Raw genomic sequence first — 16508 nt, 5'->3', positions numbered from 1 at the left:
TCCAAGAGGACACATTCCGCTCACCAGAGCAAATAGCCACGTAGACCATGCTCTGAACTGTGTCCTTTAGCAGTAAAAAGATGCCATGCACACAGTGTTGATAACAGGGAATATCAGAGCACTCTGAATAACATGGGGTTGTGAAAATTGATTATGTCACAATCAGGACAGAATTCTAAAAGAGAACAAAAAAGTTACAATGAAAATAAGAAAGAGATGATTTTTTGCCTATCACATAACCAATGATTCACATTATTTCTAATGTGGGTAGAAACAGGAACTTTCATATTGATATTAGGAATATAACTTAAGAATATTTTGATTTCATTATGTTAATATAAAATTTTAGAGTTTCCGGGTGTTTGAAAGGACACTTTCAAGACCTTATAAAGAAATCCTGGTTGGATGCAGTGGCTCATGCCTGTAATCCTAGCACTCTGGGAGGCGAAGGCGGGAGGATTGCTTGAGGTCAGGAACTCGAGACTAGCCTGAGCCTGAGCAAGAGTGAGACTCCATCTCTATTAAAAATAGAAAAAATTAGCTGGGCATGGTGGTGTGTGCCGGTAGTCCCAGCTACTCCAAAGGCTGAGTTTGGAGGATCCCATGACCCCAGGAATTTAAGGTTGCAGTGAGCTGTGATATAAGCCACAGCACTATAGCTGGAATGACAGAGCAAGACTCTGTCTCGAAAAAGAAAAAGAAAATAAAAGAAAAAAGAAGTCCTTACAAATATATTTGTATATTTGGCATGTTGGGGTGGGGACAGGGAAAAAAATAAAAACATAAAAAAATAAAAGATATTTGCACTTATGAGCAAGGGTGTTAAGTATACTATTGTCTATAATAGAAAGTGGTAAGGGAACTAAATTTTCACTACTAGGGAAATAAAGTTTGAGGCATAACGATGAAATACCAAGTCCATATAAAATTATTAAGTTGTAAAGTAATTTCAAATATTATAGAAATGTATTTACATGAAAAGATGGTAATAAGAAGTATAAGGAGAATTACAAAGATAATATACAGCCTGGACCCATTTTTGCTTATATAGGTCTTTTTTTTTTTTTTTTTTTTTTGAGACAGAGTCTCACTTTGTTGTCCAGGCTAGAGTGAGTGCCGTGGCGTCAGCCTAGCTCACAGCAACCTCAAACTCCTGGGCTCAAGTGATCCTCCTGCCTCAGCCTCCCGAGTAGCTGGGACTACAGGCATGCGCCACCATGCCCGGCTAATTTTTTATATATATCAGTTGGCCAATTAATTTCTTTCTATTTATAGCAGAGACGGGTCTCGCTCTTGCTCAGGCTGGTTTTGAACTCCTGACCTTGAGCAATCCGCCCGCCTCGGCCTCCCAAGAGCTAGGATTACAGGCGTGAGCCACAGCGCCCGGCCTATAGGTCTTTATCCAATGGTCCTATAGCATAAAAATTAAAATAATCTATTTCTTTCTGTAAAATAGTGCTCTCTCTTTACTATAGCAAAAGGCAGTTATGTCTGTCTGATGGCAATCAGTATCCCTATATACTGGGAATGCCCACGATCCACTGAGATTCCAGAAAGATCCATAGAGTTTTCTTGGGCCACAGCCCCTCCCCTCCTATGTTCCTGCTCGGCGGCGGTGGGGGCGGGGGGAGATTAAAGTTGGGAGCTTGATTAATGGGATCAGGCAGTTTTCTGGAATTTTTCACATACTTGCAGCAAATCTTCTATATCCATCCTTTTTTGGGATTACAGAAAAAAAAAAAGCACATTTTCTGGAATATATGAACCTGAGCTTGGAAGTCCAGGCCTAGCCTATACTGAAAAAACTGCTGCAATTGTGACTTGTATTTGGGTGGTAGAGCTAGAAGGAGCTAGAAACACACACACACACACACACACACACACACACACACACACACACACACACACACACACAGTCAATTCATTTTTTTCATCTACTGTGTTTCCCAAGGAAATTAAATACAATGAATACTTTTCTAAAGTAAAGAGTATATATGTGCACCTCACTTTTGTCTATCTGTTCACAAGTATTTTGTTTCAATATTTTATCAAACCAGTTTTTCCTGAATATAAAATTTCAAACACCGATTCCATGTATATCTGCAAGTATGAAAAAAAAAAGAAAAAAGGAAATAAGTTATAATTAAAAAGAAAATTTCAAACAATGTAAGAAAGCACATATATGAATTGAAATGAATCTGTACATCTCACTGGCCAGACTCCTAGCCCCAGATCCTAAGGGGTCTGTGGTCCACAGCATACTCTCCAGACATGTTCCTGTGGGTGAGGTAGACATGGACACGTATACCTACATACAGTCTTCTCCAAAAGTGAAATCACAGTCCTCATCTTCTGTTGCAATTTGTCTTTTCCAGTTAATGTAAATTCTCAAGATTTTAAATATTTGCATCATATTAGTTCTTGCCGTTTTAGCATATTTAACATCTTTACTATTCATGTATAAATTTATGTGAATTCTAGGTTGAAATATCTTGCCAATTTTTTTGTTAGTGTGTTCACAAACCATGCATATTAACCTATGTAGACTGCAAATATTTTCCACAAAATTTTGGTACAATTTATACTGTTTTTTTTTAAATTTAGAAGTTGTTTTTCAACTTCAATAATATTGTGACTTAAAAACTACCTGGGTCATAATTTTTCTAAAAAGGTTAACATCCTGGAAGCATTTAATGGCAGACCCCAGGGAGATTAGATCATTTAGTGCCCAGAAAGCATGAGGACAAAATAGGAAAATCTTTAGACTAATACAGAATTAACTTCCAATAGGGAGGTAACAAGAATATCTTCCTAATTTACTTAATCTTCCCTAAGGTCAGTAACCTTCTCTGAATAATGGTGATAATACTGGGCAAATTAAATGCCAGTTAGGATTAAAGAAGATGAAATACATTGAAAAACACCTTGGGGTGTCTATATTATCAGCCTTGAGGGAAATTAGAGCATTCAGAGCCCTGAAGGCATCAAGTCAAAATCCAAAAACACTTTAAGTAATTCTAGAGTTAGCTGCTAATCTGGAGAAAACAAGTTGTCTCCCTGATTTACATAAACTCTCCTTAAAGTTAGTTCCCTGATCTGAATAATTGACATAATAATGGGTAACTTGAATAGCTGTTAGGATTAAAGGAGATGAAATATAAACTGCATTGGCTCAAAGTAGTTTAGTACATATTAATTTCCCTCTGGCTCACCTGTCCCAAAAGCAACATGTGAGCTTCTTCCTGAGCCCACTCACCACTTCGGGGATCAGCCAACTCCTGTGGCCCTACTCCCAGGTCTTTTGGCACAAAGCCAGGATTTCATCTTCATCACCCAGAGATGTTGATGTTCAGTGAGGCCCATGGGGCCACAATAGCAGAGGAGTGTGACATGACCATTTTTCCAGTCCTGGAAACCCATCTTCTAAAGGGAGATTGCTCAGGGTCCTCTAGGGAGGGTGAGGGGTGGAATCTCTTTCCAATCCTGTCATTTATCTGGAGAGGTGACTTAGGCTCTGTGAGCCTGAGCTTGGTCATCTGGGAAATGGGACTGACACTACACCATCCTTACAGAGCTGTCCTGAGGGGTAAATAAGAAAACTTACCTGGAGTATATGGCATGGAGTGGGAATTCAATGGCCCTTCAAATTGAGAGACACAGTAGTAGGGGCTGGTTGAGCCTCAGGGCTAAGGAGACATTGTGAAAAATCATTTCTCATTGTTTCCCATTATTAAAAAAACAGACATCTAGTTGAAGAAAGCAAATGTCTCTGTGTTATTCCTTGTCTTCAAAGTTTTGTAGAAAGTAGTTTCTCTATTTTTTGGGTGCTTTCAGAAGCTTGTAAGAGCTGTTCAACATCATGCCCCTGAGGAGACCTATATCCACTTTCCCACATTGGGAAGACAGGTGTGTCTTTGAGCCCACCTAGTGAGCTCTGTGATAGATCACACCAGGGAAGCAAGGCATGGTTTTTGCCTAACTGCTGCTTCTGGATTGCTCAGTTTGTTTTACAGTCCCACAGTCACCACCACAGGGTCTTCAGAATTATCCAGCCACATCACATCAGGATTTCAGCCATCTGCTTTCTCCTAAAGAGGCAAAAATTCAACAGTTACTAGCATTTCTTTGACATTTGAGCTCATATTTCATGCTATTCCACTGGAAGTATCTCATGATCTCTAAAGTGGAAATAAATGGGTAATAAGGAAAATGAATATATAGGCAACTTCAATGGTTAAATCTGAGATGAGATGGGTCCTTCCCATTAATTTCTTTTCACTGGAATTTTTCTAGCAACCTATTAATTTTTAAACTTGATCAAGTTTCAAGAAATTGAACATTTTCAAAAATCATTCATTGGATTTATCACCATTCATGCAGCCACATAATGGAGATATCTCTTCTCTTTTCCTCTCTCACTCTTTCTCTCTCTCTGTCTCTGTCTGTCTCTCCCTCTCTCTTGGTTTCTCTCTTCCCCTTCACATTTAACATTCCATAAAGACTTTTCCACATACCCTGTTAACATTGTTAATTTCCCACTGATGCTTTATCCCACTACACTATGGCTTCTGTCCCCAAGATCAATTAACATATGTGAATTCAAACACCTTTGAAGTATCTTCCTTGTGTAACTAAAAATAATAAATGTAATGGAAAATATACTCATGGCAAGCAATTATAATACAAAATCAGATCAAGCTCTAAATGGGATACATCCTTAAACCAATCAAGGGATATGGACAGTAGTCTGGACATATAAAAACCAACTCCAGGCAATCACTGTCTTCTTCCACCAGCTTGGCCCAGATTAGGTTCCACATGTGCAGGATAAGCCTACATGACTAGCAGTTTGAATGAAAGACTTGGGCCCATACAGATGGAAGACCTTATACATTCAAGATATACTGAGACATTGTTTTAGGCTAGTTGGCTCTGGGGAAACACTAAGACATTGAACACATCAGGAAAAAAAAGGGGATTTGAAATTAACATCTTCAGATTTTGTAAGTATTCTCTATAGCACATAAACTGAGGAAATGCATGTATCTGTTTCAGTAAGTCTGAAAGAGAGTGCACATGACAAGGAGGCATACATGACAGGTCCCACTGTTGAGATGTAAATGTCTATTTGTTCTCCTTGTGTTTCTTCCTTCCTGCTTTTCCATGAGGTAGCCAGGTATTTAGAAGTAAAATCATGGCACAAAAACACCATATCTCACTTACAGATATATACATATATAAAAAAGTATACATAAATGTCTTAAAAATGTAAAACCCAAATTCTGCATAATGGTTACCTCTGAAAAAGAAGGAGCCTAATACAATCAGAGAAGACTTAAAAGTGTGTTTCAGGCCGGGCACGGTGACTTACACTTGCAATCCTAGCACTCTGGGAGGCTGAGGCAGGAGGATCACTTGAGGCCAGGAGTTCGAGACCAGCCTGAGCAAGAGCAAGACCCCATCTCTACAAGAAATAGGAAAATTAGTCAGGAGTGGAAGCACGCACCTGTAGTCCCAGCTACTCAGGAAGCTGGAGAAAGAGGATCACTTGAGTACAGAAGTTTGAGGGTGCAGCGAGCTACAATTATGCTACTGTACTGTAGTCCAAGCAACAGGGCAAGACTCTGTTTCAAAAAAAGTGTTTCAATTGCATATGAAATGTTTTATATGTTGACAAGAGTACATAGAAGTCTGTTATATTCTATAATTTTGTATATTTTGGAAATATTTCATAATTACTATTTCTCTGAGATTTGATTCTAAATTTAAAAAGGTCCATATTAATTTGAAATTTGGGAAAATATAATCAATTCCAGAGATAAGTAAATTCATCAATAACCTCATCACTGATTAACTTTTAAATGAATAACTTTTGTGCATTACCTCCCATTTGATTCTCTATGCAGGTATATTTAATGTGTGCACATTACATATGGGTTTCATTTATTTGGAGACTCAACATTTCCTAAAGATCATAAAGCCAGTTATTAAAATGTACACACATATTTCTCCCCACTCTATCTGACTCCAAGGCCCACCTCCCTACTATTGGGAAATACAATCTTTTCCTGTGGAAGGGTTGAGGCAAGTACAGGGAAGTAACTCCCCATGGTCCTGTACACAAGGATAGATCTGGTATTGGGGATCCAGATCCCCTGATTTTGGTGTGTTGTACAGCAGACCAATCTTCATGCTCTGTCATCGTGTACTGTCTCCTCTCTGGGCCTCAATGGGAGGCTGCTATTCCAGTGTCAAAACAGAAGGCAAAAGAAAATGGTAAGAAAGGACATCAAGTAAAAAGTAATGAGGGAATGATTTGCTTTGTCTTCCACTCTGTGATCAGGAAACTTGTCATACAAAGAAGAGACAGCAAAGCTTTTCTATCATAGAAATATGTAAACATACCCTTTCTTGTTGCTTCAAATCTATTTTATCTTTAGGAGATGTTCATGTTAAAGGTGTATCCTTTGTGGAAAGGAGTTAATAGGGCATGCTAATACCTATATTTCTTGTAGTATTACATGTTAGACACTTTATATAGATTTGCTCATTGTTAATTTTTTCCTCACAACAGCTCAGTGAGGTAAGTATCAGTATGTGCATTTGACAGATGCCCCAAGTCAGGGTCACAAAGGGTAACTCACTATTACAGGGTCACACACATCTAAGTAGAGGCAGGAATGGGGATCTACCATACATACACATACACACACACACACACTAATCCCACACACACATATATATAACATAAGGAAAACATGTGCACATACATGTATTATTTTGTAAATTAATATCACATTTTTAAGCATGTTCCTTTTTATTCAACATGATGGTCCAGGATATAAATTTACATTTCTTTAGTTCTTGTAATTTTACATGTTTTTGAAAGTTTAATGCATATGTATGTTTTTTATATGACTTACCTGTAGATATTTTTGCCTGTCTCTCTATTCTTTAGGAAGAGTTCTTTCCACATTAAGGAGATTAATAAGGTTGTTTAGAAGGAAAAGTAGCCCCAAGAAAAGGGAAATAACCATTCTGTATACCAAATAAAAAATATATGTTCTAGTGAAAGATCTGCTGATATTATATATGTAATTTGTACATATATATAAATAATAGAACATAACTGAGTCTTAATCAAATATATTGACTATATCAATACTGTAAATTGATATAACTTACCTATTGAAAGAAAAAGATTTGCAGAATGCCTTTTAAAGTAAAATCCAAAACTATTTGTTTTCAAGAGACATATCTAAAACAAAGGTTTCAATTATGTTAAAAATTTCAAAATATCAAACGAATACCAGACAATTACAAATAAAAACAATTCAGAGTTTATAACAATATTTAAGAGGGTAAAATTGAGAATTTTATTTAAGAGAATAAAAGGGGCCGGGCACGGTGGCTCACGCCTGTAATCCTAGCACTCTGGGAGGCCGAGGTCAGGAGTTCAAAGCCAACCTGAGCAAGAGCGAGACCCCGTCTCTACTATAAATAGAAATACATTAATTGGCCAACTAATATATATAGAAAAAATTAGCCGGGCATAGTGGGTGGCGCATGCCTGTAGTCCCAGCTACTTGGGAGGCTGAGGCAGCAGGATCGCTTGAGCCCAGGAGTTTGAGGTTGCTGTGAGCTAGGCTGACGCCATGGCACTCACTCTAGCCTGGGCAACAAAGTGAACCTCTGTCTCAAAAAACATAAGAGAATAAAAGGGATTTAAAAAAACAAAAAGCACACTTGATAATAATGGCTAAAATTCACTAGGAATGTTAGTCATTAATACTTATGTACTAATCATGCAGCAAAAATATAATTTTGTAGAGCAAAAATGACAGAAGGAACAAGGAAAATTATGAAAAATCATATTAATACATGAGGCTGTTAAATTTTGCGTTCAAATGCAAGTACAGATTAAAATTGTGGAATTATACGAGAATAATGATAATGAAAACAGAATATATCAGAATGTACCACTACAGCAGTTATCAGAGAATACTTTAGGCATTAAATACTTAGACTGGTAAAAAAAAAATAAATCAACTGAACATTAAATTCAGAAAGCCAGATAAGGAACAACATAAACTAAAAGAATGCAAGCAAAAAAAACAAAACAAACAAACAAACAAGAAAACTAGTTAGAGGTGGAAGTGGAAATAAATGGGTTAGAAAAAAAATCTACAGTGAGATTTATGTATAAAGTCATGGCAGGTTTGCTTGGGAGGATATCAAAAACATGAAAAGTCACTGAATAAATTAATCAAAAAGGGGAGAAAGAAAAATGCACGAAGTTTAATGACAAGGGTGACATAGTTTTCACTACAATATAGTCTTCAATACAAAGAAAATTTGAAGTCTCTTAAATGCAAAGTTCACAGAATTCTATTCAAATACATTTGAAAACAGATGAAATGGATAATTTTTTAGTAAAACACAACTTACACAAATTGGCCCCAGTAAAGGCAAAGGGTCTAATGAGATCAATCACATATAAGACATACTGAATTTGAGTAAATAATTCTTTCATAAAAAAGCACCAGCCCTAGATATTTCCAGAAGAGAATTCTAGCAAACTGCTAGATGTAAGATAATACCAACATTATTCAAACTATTTCAAGGGTATGGGAAATATATAAAATGAAGAAGTATAAAAGTGATTTAAAAACACAGCTAAAATTGCACCAAAAATAAAATTACAGAACAATCAGATAAAATAATAAGAAAGATTGTTCTTAAATATTAGCAAACCCCAATAAAAAGTACATCAAAAATAGATCATGACCTTATGGAGCTTATTCCATGTATACAAAGTGTTTCAATATCAGAAAAACTATTAATATAATTTGAGTATTAATGGAGCCAAGACAATAATTATGCCACTACCTCCATATGTAAAAATATATTTAACAGTGTTAGCATTCCACAGGACAAAAGATCCAGTTTCTTACGCAAATAAATTAGAAGATTAAAAAAATAAGTGGTGAGACCTTTAGATTAGAAATGATATAACACTTCAGAGAAAGTTAAAGAGGCATTAAATCAGAGAAATTACAATTAAAACCACAATGATACACCACCACAAACCCACCAGAACAACAAAAATTTTAAAACATGGTTTCTTAGTCCATTTTGTCATGCTATAACAGAACAACAGAGGCTGAGTAATTTACATGGTTTCTTAGTCCATTTTGTCATGCTATAACAGAACAACTGAGACTGAGTAATTTACAAACAGCGAAATTTATTCTCTCACGGTTCTGGAGGCCAGGAATTCCAAGATCAAGGTCAGGGCATCTGGTGAGGGCCTTCTTGCTGTGTTATCACATGGTGGAAGGCAGAAAGACAAGAGTGGGTGCTGGGGGCTGATTCTGGTGTTATGCCTTATACTAATCATTCACTACAGCCTGTAATGTATGTGTGCTGCCTGATGCAGCAGTAGTCAGCATTTTCTTCAGACACGGTTGCTGCCTTGTGACTTGGTAAAAGGCCTGAGTTGTTGCACATAAGCAAATGCTCCCAACTCCCACACGGAGGGTCCTCGTGGTGGGAGTCTGGAGGCCATGAGAACAAGAACAAGAAGAACTCTCCCAAGAACTGGACCCCCATTGATGGTTGGTAGTCAATGACGGGTAAGACTCCCTATGGGGGGGTGACCTAAGACAGATACAACCGTGGGGGCCAGAGAGGAGCCGCCACCTGGGATTGAGACCAAGAAGCACTTCAAATGGCTGCATTGTTTTATGTTGCCTATCTCGGCCTTGGCTTTTGAGCTCTGTCTGGCACCTTAACTTTAGTAACCATTTTGAGGTCTGAGACCATGGGAAATTGTTCCCTTTTGAAACAACTCCAGAATTGACTGATATCGCTGCTATGCTCAGATGCTCACGTACAAGGAACTAACCTTGGGTCTGGGGGGTATAAAAACAAAGCAACCAGTGCATTGGTCACTCGAATCATTGTTATGTCCATGTGCGTCTGTATCGTTATTTTATGTTCTATGTTCATCCCCTATCCTTTAATCGGGCCACGTCAGTGGGAATTCTTTCCCTGAAAAAGCCCCACCTCCCGACACTGTAGCAATGGGGATTAAGTTTCCAACACATGAATTTTAAGGTACGCATACAGACTATATAGCAGGTGAAAAATTCCGAGTGTTGGCAAAGATGTGGAATGGTTCAACTCTTACACGCCGCTGTTTGGAATACAAATTGGAACAACGACACTGAAAAACTGGCAGCATCTACCGAGCTGAACATACACATGACCTATAACTCAGAAATGCCACTCTTTGATATACACCCAAGAGAAATAAATGTCTATCCAAAAGATATATATAAGAACATTCACAGCACTATTTTCATAATAGGTCGGAAACTGAAAAATATGTAAATCCTCATAATGGATATATACATTGTGAAATACCCACACAATGTAATACTATCCACCAATGAGAATGACAATCTATAAGTATAGAAAACAAAACGTAAATGACACACACATTATGTTGATTGAAAAAGAGCTAGACACAAAAGAGCACACTCTGTTATGAGTCCAGGAATTTTTCTTCTAACATCCCAATAGAGTTTGGGGAAGGAGAGGAAAATTAATACCCCATTTCCTTTTATTTGAAGGTACTTAGTGTCTTCTTATATTACCTGCACATTTATGTAAGAGAAGCATATATCTTTTGAGCCCCTGAAAAGTGATTTACTACACATAACAATAAGACTAATGCCATGTCTGATGGACAAGCAACAGAGTGCAATACAGGAGACATACATGGACCACAGTGACAGGTCTAACCTACTAACTCTAAGGAGCCTTGAGTACTCACCACAATACATCTGTTTCACCTATTAAAGGGTGATCAGACCAGCCCTGCTGCCCAATCAACAAAGCATAGAACAATGTGATTTCTAATAACACTCTGAATTTCTAAAATGGAATAGAATTCACCATGGAAGTCCACAGAATTTAACAGCCAAGCTGTCTAAAGCATAGTAAATGTGATGATTATGTGTTTTAAAAAATTATTACCCTTTTGTTTTTACAATTATAACCTTTTAATTTTTCTTAAATAAATACCACCTGGTACATGACAGAAATGCTACTGAAGAATAGTTTTCACCCAAAGACATGGTCCTGTCTAACATCAAACACCATAGACTGACAAGGTTCAGCACATGTCTTTTTCTTCTTCCTAAGTGTACTAGTTAGGAGTGTGGACTCTGGAGACAGACTAGGGAAAAGCCCTAGTTCTTAAAAACTATCTGACTTTGAATACTTATATTTCACTTTATAGTCACTCAAATGCCTTATCTTTAAAGCCAAAATAATGCCATGCTTACTGTTTAAAAACAAAATGTTTTTAAACAAATATTAATATTATTTTGTGTTTTAGTTTTACAAGTGTAAGTAGTCAGGAATCCCAGTATTTTAAAACTCCCACTGCAAAGTCATTGAAATATCTGGCTTTCTGTGACCTTGGGAGAGTGAAAGAGCCTTTCTGTGGCTCAGTTTCCTCTTCTGTAAAGTGGGGAAAATAATTATCCCTACTTCATGGGCTTTTGCTTTGAAAATCACTTGAGTTAATATATAAAAGCCTTTAGAACAGTGGTAGGCACACAGTAAAAGATCAACAAATGTGAGTTCTATAAAATTTCCAGGCTGAGATTTTTACAGTTTTGATGTTTTTATGGTTGGCATTTGCCTTTAATAAAGCTTAATATTCTTTCAGCTCAATCCTATTCATCAACTGATTCTGAATAACAGGAGAAAATAACAATGAAATTAGACATTAAAGGATTCAAAATTTTAATGAACCTTGTCACAAGTCCACAGAAGTGCTTTTAAAACCTGGATGAGAAACAGAACCAACTGGTGAAATTATTCAAGATGTAGACATCTCTCTGACTTTGATCAATTGACTTAGGGTAGACTGAAATATCTGCTATTTTAACAAGTAATCCCTTATGATTTTGATGAAGTAGTCCACGGACCTCAGTTGGAAAAATCCTCACATCGATAGCTCACATTTGACTACCATTAATTTAATGCTCATCATGTAGAGTTCTGGGACATCTGGAGTGTCTCTGTTCATGTAATTGTGTGAAAGTGCACTAGACCTTTCCTCCCACCTAAGCCCAGATTTCTTTCCCACATGGGATCACAATTAAACTCCGGACTATAATTGGTGGTCAAGAGGAATGGGAATTGTTATCCTGTAGTATAAAAGAGGATGGCCAAAAGGTAGTGACTGACCTGACATGTCCCAACGAAGGAAGCCTGATTTCTTCACTCTTGCTCCAGTAACCTATTTAGTGGACTCCACAACACACTGGGTTCTTCTCTATGAGCTCCTGGTCTAGGGAATATTCCACATCCTTGTCAGATGTCATACTACAAAAGGGAGAAATAGGATTTTTTAAAAAATAGCATATGGAATAGAAAGTGAAGTGAGGAGATGGGAAAGGACATGAAATGCAAGGGGTGGGGTGCCTATCCCCTTTCAGTTAACTAGAAGCTCTGCCCCACCTCCATTCCACAATACCCTCCCCCACACAGCAGTGACACTGAAGCTCACACATAATGGAAATGTGGGCTTATCTTTACTTGCTGTTACATTTCTAAGTATTCTTGCTGGTAGTGATACTATTATGTTAATATCAGAGGCAACACATTGACAGAATGAAAGGGGCAAAGTTGGAATGAGATAGTTAAATTTCTTGAGGGCTTACTAGATGGTACATGCTGTAAGTTGTTATTTTCAGACCTTTACTCTTCAAATCCTCAAAGCCATGCTCTGAGATGGGCATCATTACTTCCTTTCTGCAAATGAAGAGATAGTCAGGCTCAGAGAGTAAAACACATGCTCAAGGCATTCTAGGGAGGTGTCAAATGGACACTAAAGCCAACTTGAAAGTTCTTCCCCTGGCCAATTCTGGGTCAATTTGAGCATCGAAACATATAATGATAGTAACAGAGGGTAACCCTTTGAGAAAAAAAAATGGGAATCTGAGTCTGATATAAATAAATATATAATACATTAATAAATAACAATGAAGTGAAAGCTTTATACTTAAATACCAAGTGATAATTCTAGAAGGAATTATAGCATTGGAAAAGCAACACTTGACAGCTGTATTAGTAATAAGTGATTTAGGTAAAAATCATGAATGGATGTTCAAGCTACATCAAATTCGACAGTTGTCACTGAGTCACCATGGTAACCATTCTAGCCAAAGAAAGCTGGGGAAAAAACAACCAACCACTTTTATGATCTCATTCCTAATATGTGCTAAGAACTGAACAGCACTGACATGATGCACAAGTAATTATTGCCATGCATTCTTCAAAATAAGCATTCCTGGAAGGTTTAGCAATATAAACCTTCATATGTACCCACATACCCACATACATACATGCTCTCACTCTCTCTCTCTCTCTCTCTCTCTGTCCACAAGATCAAGGGATTTATTGAGGTAGATGGCTGGGGAGTAAAGAAGAAAAACCCTACCATTCAAACAGACTCAATTCTAAACAGACACATAAAATTCAAAGGTACTAAACTATTTTAGGAATGGATTTTTTTTTAGGTGATCTGTTGAATTGTATCTAGGATATTCTTCTCTTTAGTTTTTTACATTGTCGATAACATCTATAAGGTGACACAGAAACACGGGCAAATGCATGTTAGGCATCATTACCTTTTCCATCCTAGAGTAAGTACTTGAGATTCAACATCAAAGATTTCTCAACAGTTAATATTAAACGTTTGCCAGCTGACAGCTCAGTAAAAATGGAAAATACCTGAAAATTGTAATTAAAAATACCATCATTTATAAAAGCAATATAGTATAAAATAATTAGGAATAGTTTGTCTACCTATTGCCAATACCTGCACATTAAACACTATAAATCATTGCTGAGGGAAATTAAAGATGTAAATAGAGACGTATAGTCTTCATGAGTTGGAAGATTCAATATTGTTAAGATGTCTGTTCTCTTCAAATTGACTTATAGATTCACTGCAATCCAAATAAAAATCCTAAGTGGGCCGGGCGCGGTGGCTCACGCCTGTAATCCTAGCACTATGGGAGGCCGAGGCGGGTGGATTGCTCAAGGTCAGGAGTTTGAAACCAGCCTGAGCAAGAGCGAGACCCTGTCTCTACTATAAAATAGAAAGAAATTAATTGGCCAACTAATATATATAGAAAAAAAAATTAGCCGGGCATGGTGGCGCACGCCTATAGTCCCAGCTACTTGGGAGGCTGAGGCGGGAGGATCGCTTGAGCCCAGGAGTTTGAGGTTGCTGTGAGCGAGGCTGATGCCACGGCACTCACTCTAGCCTGGGCAACAAAGTGAGACTCTGTCTCAGAAAAAAAAAAAAAATCCCAAATTTTTGTTAAGAAATTGACACAATGATTCTAAAGTTCATGTGGAAATACAAACAACTTTGAAAAGAACAAAGTTTGAGGAGAAACACTAACTTACTTAAAGACTTCTTACAAATCTACATTAATGCAGACAGTTTACTATTGGTATCAAGGTAGAAAAGTGGATGAAAGAAATAAAACAAACGATCCAGTAAAAGACCCACACTTATATGGACTACTGATTTTTGACAAAGGTACAAAGACAATTCAATGGAGAAAGGATCATCTTTCCAAGAAATTGTGCTAGAACAAGTGCATATCCATATTCACAAATATAAACTGTGACCCATATGTCATACCATATGCAAAAATTAACCCCAAATGGATAATAGATCTTACATAAAACTTAAGGCTATAAATCTACCAAAAAACATGGGAGAAAATCCTTGTGATTTTGGGATATATGAAGATTTCATAGATGAGACACCAAAATCAGAATTCATAAGTGAAGAAATCAATAAACTGGATTTCCTCAAAGTTAAAAATTTCAGCTCTTCCAAATACACAATTCACAAAATGAGAAGACAACCTCTGACTGGGAGAAAATGTTTGAAAATCATATATCTTAAAAAAGACTTGTATCTGGAATTTGGAAAATTTTACAAAACTCAATATGATGAAAACAAACACTCCAATAAATGGACAAAAATTTGAATAGGCACTCCACTAAAGAAAATATACAAATGTCAAATAAGCACATGAAAAAGTGATTAACATCATTGATCATTAGGGAAAGGTAAACAAAAACTATAATGAGATACTATGACCAAAATTAAAAAGACTGACCATATCAAGTATTGGCAAGTTTGTGGAGAATGAAACTCTCATACACTATTGGTGGCAATGAAAAGTGGTACAACCACTTGGAAACAGTTTGGCAGTTTCTTAAAATGTTAATCTTACATTTGTTGTGTGATCCAGCCATTGTAATCCTAAGTATTTACACTTGAAAAAGAAAGCATATTTCCATGAAAAGACTTATTCATAAATGCTCATAGCAGCTTTATTTAGAAGAGTCCCAAATTGGAAACAATGAAAATATCCATCAAAGAGTGAATTGATACTATAATTTCCGGTTGTAGCCATATGCCACAATACTAATCAGCAACCAAAAAGGAATAAACTATTGATATAGGTAAATGAAAATAGTAATAATAATCGGTAAATCTAAAAATAAACAAGGGTAATAAAAAAAGCCAGATATAGCTTTAAAAAAAACTCACAAAAAACACCTGTATGATTCCATTTCAATAAGTTTCTTAAACATGAAACCTAATATATAGCGACAGAAATGCCGTTTTCCAGGGGGCAGGGCAGTGGAAGGGATATGAGTCCGGGTACTGCAGAACTGAAAATGTAACATCCTGGGAAATAATAATAATGATATTTAGGCCTATCAAGTTATTCTAAGGTATGTGGCTGGGTATCATTTATAATAGGGTAAACTATAAGGTAATTATTACTTTGAAAATACAGAACTCTTGTACCTGACATTTTAAACTAACACTTCATAGATTCCTGGCTTCTACAAATATTTATAGAATGGATAAAAAAGTGGCAACCATTGAAGAATGCATATTACAATCTGAAATTACTAGGAACACCATCCAACCAATCACAACACCTACCTGACAGATACATGGGAATCTCTGATTGTTATTTAACCAGGTGTTTTCACAATTCTGGTCCCAGCAATCCTGTGGTGAGCATTCTTATGCCCATTTTACAGAGGGGGAAGCTGACTCAGAGAGAGTAGTTACCTGTCTCATCCTGTGCCCGCCTTTATGAGGAAAGTAGCATTAGGACACCCTGGAGCAAAATGCCACCCTCACTGGGGCCAGGAGGGTCCCACATTTCTCTCTCTGGAGACAGCAGGATACCGAGTCCCAAACACGGAACAACACAACTCGGATCTGGGATACCTTCGTCTCCTCACACCCCAGAGTGTGTTCAGGCCCCACCGCGGGAAACCTGCATTCTCAGATGAGTCCCAAATGCCTGAATGCAGGACCCCGCGCTTCTCGCCATGCCAACTTAGTCTTTAAGAAAAACTCGTCACTGTCACCC

The 16508-nt window shown here is 37.2% G+C and overlaps 1 long non-coding RNA gene across 1 annotated transcript in view; it reads right to left on the bottom strand.

Moving 5' to 3' along the window:
- Positions 1-16508, bottom strand: part of LOC105884214 (uncharacterized) — a 129636-nt gene that overhangs the window by 57452 nt on the left and 55676 nt on the right. Inside the window, exons 5-8 of the long non-coding RNA XR_012915916.1 lie at positions 12744-12834; positions 12268-12405; positions 5372-5464; positions 3605-4088 (exon numbers count right to left, since the gene is read on the bottom strand). This is a non-coding gene — a long non-coding RNA (uncharacterized LOC105884214). The remainder of the gene's footprint in view (positions 1-3604; positions 4089-5371; positions 5465-12267; positions 12406-12743; positions 12835-16508) is intronic.

The sequence above is a fragment of the Microcebus murinus genome, chromosome X, assembly GCF_040939455.1.
Source record: "Microcebus murinus isolate Inina chromosome X, M.murinus_Inina_mat1.0, whole genome shotgun sequence".
NCBI classification, from domain to species: Eukaryota; Metazoa; Chordata; class Mammalia; order Primates; family Cheirogaleidae; genus Microcebus; species Microcebus murinus.
Note: the sequence above shows the minus strand (reverse complement) of the source record. Positions and strands in the feature narration are given on the sequence as shown.